Source organism: Anas platyrhynchos, chromosome 3 (assembly GCF_047663525.1).
Source record: "Anas platyrhynchos isolate ZD024472 breed Pekin duck chromosome 3, IASCAAS_PekinDuck_T2T, whole genome shotgun sequence".
In the NCBI taxonomy this organism is placed as follows: domain Eukaryota; kingdom Metazoa; phylum Chordata; class Aves; order Anseriformes; family Anatidae; genus Anas; species Anas platyrhynchos.
In genome coordinates, this window is record NC_092589.1 from 53,512,844 (window position 1) to 53,518,591 (window position 5,748).

Below are 5,748 nucleotides of genomic sequence, written 5' to 3' on the forward strand. Positions count from 1 at the left end.
CAGAAATCTCAGACTGGGCTTGTGCATGAGGCTGTCTTTTAGAAAAAGTTATATAAACATATATATATGTTTAGAAGAGTGGGACCATCCAGAGCCTTTCTACCCAACCACCGACTGTTAATTAGAGATTGAGGAGCAGCTGTCAAATAGGCATCAGGGCTTGGAGTCCAGATCAAGTAGCATGTATGGCACAATACACTCCTTCAAAAGGCTCTTCTGTGTCTGAACCTTGCTCGTTTCACATGCTCAAAAATCATGAGGTAAGTAATGCAGGCACTCTGAAGCTACCTACTCCTGCATCTTTTATAATGCATATTGGTTTGTGTGCTTGTTTCTTGAGACGGTCTCTCAGGGGCCACTTGTGGTTCTTTTCCTCTGCTGCTGATGGCCTGAAATTTCCCTTTAAATGAAAACTGAGACTTTCCTGTCTCCAGCAGTTAGGAACAGGAATCCTAAGAACGATGTTGGGATCATGATGAAAACATTAAAGTCGTGAGCAATCAGGAAAACACATTAGCATTTGCTGTGGTGCCCTTCTTGGTGTATCCCACATAGCCCACGGAGGATCCCCCTGCACTGGTCAGCTTGTGCACAGAAACCCATGAGGTAGACAGGCCAGATAAAATGGAAATGTGCTGGCATCACTTGGGTTTCAGGTTGTAGTTTACCCTCTATCTGGTTTAATGCAGGCTACTTGTTTATTTCATTCAGTAGACAGTAAGCTTTCTTTAAATTCAGTTTGCTAATAGATGTCTTTTGTATTTCACTGCTGTGCTCAACTGCGCTCCATAGGGACCTTGGTGGGCAAAATGGGTCTTGGGTAGGTGCTGGAAACGAACAGCTCATTTTTTGTGTAAATAATTGAAGATAGAAACAAGCTGGTTTAAACAATGTGTTTATATTGCAAGTGTGTCGCAGTGGAGCCTAGCTAGCACCCCAACCAATTATACTTCCAAATTTTGCCCTTTGGGGACAGGAAAAGGCTGTCAAGTGCTGGACTGTCTGCAAATCATAGAAGCCTTTGAGTTCTTCTCATTGTTAAAAGGGTCACTTACTGTGAGCAAACAACTCATAAATCAACGGTAGTTGACACTCAAAGTTTGGCAGGAGGTTTCGGAGCTGTGTAATGGCATTTGGGAGATGGATCCACAGCTCCCTGTGCCCCGCATCCGTGGGCCAGGGGGAGCAAACTGAAATGGCAGCTCTTCGTGACAGCCCTTCTCTGCAAGTGCCAGGTGAGGTGTGTGGTTCAGATACCCGCACGTCTTTCCCACGTATGCTTTTCCTTTAGGTCATGCAAAACCCTTTTTTCTGTTTCTGCTTTAAGGAATACCACAATTAGACAAGAGGGGATAACCACAACTTCTTGTAATTTACCAAGGACTGCAGAGGGAAAAGATGGGCAGCCGGTGCTTGCTTCGGTGCAGAGCCGAAGTGCACGGCCGGTGCAGAGCCTCGGCCGTGGATTATCTCACAAAAGAAGTGTGGACTGCCATGGGGAGTTGTTCAAAACAAGCGATACCTTATTCAGAGCCCCCTCTCAGGGTAATGCAGGGCGTCAGAGCAGCTGTGAGGAAGGAACAGGGCCACTGGGAAGGGGAGGTGTTCCCACCGGCCTTGTGTGCCTCATGACTCGCAGCTGAGCCTGGTAAGTGCTTCATTCATTTCCAGGGAGGTGCACAGAAGTGAGCTCTTACATTTAAAGTAAATGCCACAATCATTTTTCCCTTACCTGTTGGCATTAATTAAATGGAAATGGGTTTTCTACTTCAGCTATTGTTTTGAGGCCCACTCACCTGTCTCGGTCTGATTTTTTTTCCCCTCCAGCCTGTTGTGACCTCAGTGTCTCTCTGTCGTTTTGTTGTCTGACTGTTCTCTTCCACTTTGCAGATCTTGGAAAAATGTTTTCCCCCAAAGGGTGTGAGGCAGCATGTTGCACTAACCAACTGCCATGACAGAAACTGGCTGTGTCATCCTGCTTCTTGCCCTGTCCCCGCTTGGCTGCTGGCAGTATGCTTTGCCTTTTATCCATCTCTGCTTAGGGAAAGAGCCCTAGGAGTGAGCACAGCATGCCTGCCTGGTCCTCCTGGGGCTCAGGTAAAAAGCACAGAGCCTTGCATGCTCATGCTGGAGCTGCCTGAAGTGCTGCCAGCATGTGCCACAGCCAAAAAAACCCGGACACGGGTGGTGCTGCCTGCCCACGCACTTCTCGGAGGGACGTGTCACCGGTGCTTAGTTAACAGCAGTGCCAGAAGGTGCAACACTTCCCTCCTGGTCACGGAGCTCCTAACAGTGGGTGCACTGAAAGGTTTGTGTGCTTCACAGCCTGCTGCCCTGAGGAAAACGAACACGCTCTCCTGCATCCAGTATTCGGCCGCATCGTGTAAACAGACTGTGGTGATTCTCTCCAGAGAAGGGAAGGAGAAGTCTCGAGCTCAACCCTCAGTGCCCTTCCAGGGCTCATCAGGACAGCAGCTTCCCAAACACTGTGCTGCAATTATCTGATGGTATATCAGTATTTTTCCTCCCCTGCTGCCTTTTTTCTAGTTTCCTAAAGGAGCGGCATCGGTCCTTTTAGCAGCTGCCATGTCAAAAGCATCCAGGAGGAGACTGCAGGAAGCTGGCAGTGCCTGGGAAAAATGAAGCAAAGCTGCAGGGAGCCTCCTGGCTGAGTCAGTGGCTTTCTAACATCTTTCCCAACCAGCGCTGCCCACTCTCACTGAGCTGGACCAGACTCCTGGCAGCAAAGGCCCCGTCCGAGCTGCTCGCATCCCAGGCAGAGTCAGCAGGCTGACCTCTCCAGTTTGTGAGCATCAGTGCTTTCCCCTGCTCAGTGTGTGCACCTAGCCTTGCTAGTGCCTCTCCAGCTCCCTTTCTCTTCTTCATCACCTCTCAGTTGTTGACTGACAGGAGTCGTAAATAACATGGTAATATTTTCAAAATGCCTTTGAAAAACTTAAAATAATTGATGTAAGCTGTGTAGAGTGAGATTGCTGGTGAGGAACGGCTATGGCAGATGTAGCAAATGGGAACCCTGCTGAGGGACTGTTGTTGTTGTCTGGGTATGGTTCAAAGGTTTAAATAGGATTAAGATATTGATGGTTAGTAACAGTAAAATAATCTTTATCTCTCCAGAACATTAGTGGTGCCACGGAGGAATACTGCATGGGTAAACACAAGCTTTCTGCAGTCTAAGTAGTCCAGCTTGAAGCTCACCCAGCCTAGCTGAGGATTTTCTCATTACTAACACTACACACCGCTTATTCTGCTGCACGCTTGCTAAGACCAGAGGCTGCAACGCCCATAAATTAGCTACTGGTTTGAAGGGCCTTGGTTGCTCTCTGTTCGTGCATGGGCAATTTAAAAAGACCTTTATTTAAAAAATAAATAGCGTAACTCTCTCTTCATAACGCTTCACATCTGCAGCACTGTGAAGGTGAGGCTCCCAGACTCGCTGTGCATTGGTACTGATAATGGGGATGAACCGTGGGCGTCTGGTTAGGCAGTGGCTGTGAGTGCTTAGTGCCCTAGCAGTAAGTAAATACTAATAATTAAAAAAGGACAGGCTTTATGCTTACAAAAACTGTCATTTGCTGGAGGGACAATGTTAAAGTTATCTGATTTGTGTAGTGGGCAGTGGGCTTTTTTCTCCTATAAAAACAATAGTTTGAGTTAGAAAGCCTCCCAAACCACCCACTGTTACCCCAACAAGTCCTTTTCAAATTAATTTGCACTTGGTAGTATTTCGATAGATAGCACCGGGGCCACACAGTGTGTTTCTGAACAAGTGGTGAGGTTTGGAGGATGCTGGGGTTGCTACCAGGTCTCAGGATGCTGGCAGAGTGAAGGCCAGCTTCAAACAGTGTTTGCTGACAAGTGTGGTGGGTGAATTCCTGTGTGAGTGGGCACTAATGAATGTGAATGAAAGAGGAAGCGTTGGATCCTGTGCCTTGTTATGGGGTTTAGTGTGAAGCAGTTAGCTCTGGGCTCTGCTGCCTGCTGGCTGGGAGGTGGCAGAGCACCACAGGGCTCTCTGACCTGGCTGTGGAGGAAGGAAAAACCAGAGCGTGTGCCCCGCTGCAAGGTTTCCAGCCCAGTGGGCAGCCTGAAAAGGGATGAGTGATTCAAATGTGTGATGGAAACACTGCAGCTGCTCTGGGAAGGAAGTAGCGTGTGCAGGGTGTCTTGGGTGCCTAGTCTAGTTTTAGCCTTGTGTATTGCTCTTTTTTTTTTTTTTTTTAAATCACCAAAAAATAAAAACAAAGAACTACCTCACACTGCTTTGGCACCTCTCCTTTCAGATGTTGCCAGCCTATGTTGGGCTGGGGCTTGGTCCAGCTTGGGAGGAAGGCCAGGCAAAACTGTCTTGCAAGTGGGGTTGTCTGGAATAGAGAAAAAACATGGCTGGTCAGGGACTCCACATGCTGAGATTTAAGCTTGCTTTTGGGCACCCCATGAGACATTGAAAAGCTCCTGCACATTGAACCCCCTCTCAGCAATGTCCCAGGGCTGATTTTGTCCCGCGGGTGTTATCAGGATAACCACAGGTGAAGCAGGGAAATAAGGCAGTGGCACGAGGCGCTTGGCTGTCTTGTGAGGCAGGCAATGAGCAGGCCGTGTAACTCGCCTGCAGAGCTTCACCTCTGCGGGGTGAACTTCCTCTGATCGCTTCAAAACTGTGCTGATGTTTTAACGTGGAGAACAAAATCAGCCCCAAATTCTGGCGCACAGAGACGAGAGAGGTTATTTTTAACAGTGTGGGAAGTGCAGTACTTACAAGGCTAATGCTACCTACAGTACATGCCTCGCATTTTACTCTGCAGAAGCAGAGCCCTCTCGGGTTACAGGGCTGGAGGGGAATAGCAAGCCCGTGTGCTAATAATTGCCGTGTTACTATTTTTAAAGTTCTGCCTGCATTGTTTGTATCATTGTTGCCCAGCAGTGCCTCCCCTTGCCAGGTTACTTGAGGCAATGTTGGGGTTTCCACTTCAGTGTCTGCATTGTTTTTCTTTCTCATTGTTTGCTTTTTTTAACCCCTTTATTTGTACATAAGTACAACTATGATCTTGTATTTATAATGATGATAATAATGATTATGATGATGAAAATAATAATAATAATAATGATGATGATGATGATAATAATAATAATAATAATAATAATAATAATCTTGAAGCCAGGAGAATGATTTTGACAGTTTTTGTTGTCTGGCTCAAATCAGAGTTGCACTTGTAAAGGCATGGGGCATCCTCCACCTGCCTTTGTAGCCTCAGCCTAGCAGGAGATGGCTTCTGTGACTCCCAGCCTGGTGGCCCAATGTTTTCCTCATCCGCTTCCATGCTCAAGCAGTGCTGGATGCACACGGGTGGGCTGACAGGTCATGTCATGGTAGGCACCAAGCTCCCATTTGGAGGCCACCTGGCTGCTGCCACGATGATGTGGCAACAAGCAGGCATCCCCCCTGTGTGGAGCAAGCACAGCAGGGGGAACAGGGTGGGCAGCTCGTTTTCTGCATCATGACTGCATGGCTGATGGACATCTGCAGAGGCAGAAGGTGCGAGAGAGGCAGCAGCAGTGGAGGAGAGGGGAGGTGGGCTGGGAGGTCTCTGCACCAGGAGCCACCTCTGTCGTCCCCTGCCATTGCCTCCACGTGCCTGGGCAGAGGTGGGATAGCAAGGTTAAACCAATACACCACTGCAGGCTTCATTTTTATTCCAGGCATTTTTAAATTATTAATGTGCAGCACAG

General features: G+C 48.0%; 1 long non-coding RNA gene across 1 annotated transcript; it reads left to right on the forward strand.

The window, feature by feature from the left end:
- Positions 1-1,697: 1,697 nt before the first annotated feature.
- LOC119716624 (uncharacterized) lies at positions 1,698-3,402 on the forward strand. The gene is made up of 2 exons (XR_005264973.2): positions 1,698-1,804; positions 1,891-3,402. It is a non-coding gene; the product is annotated as an uncharacterized lncRNA (long non-coding RNA).
- The last annotated feature ends 2,346 nt before the right edge of the window (positions 3,403-5,748 follow it).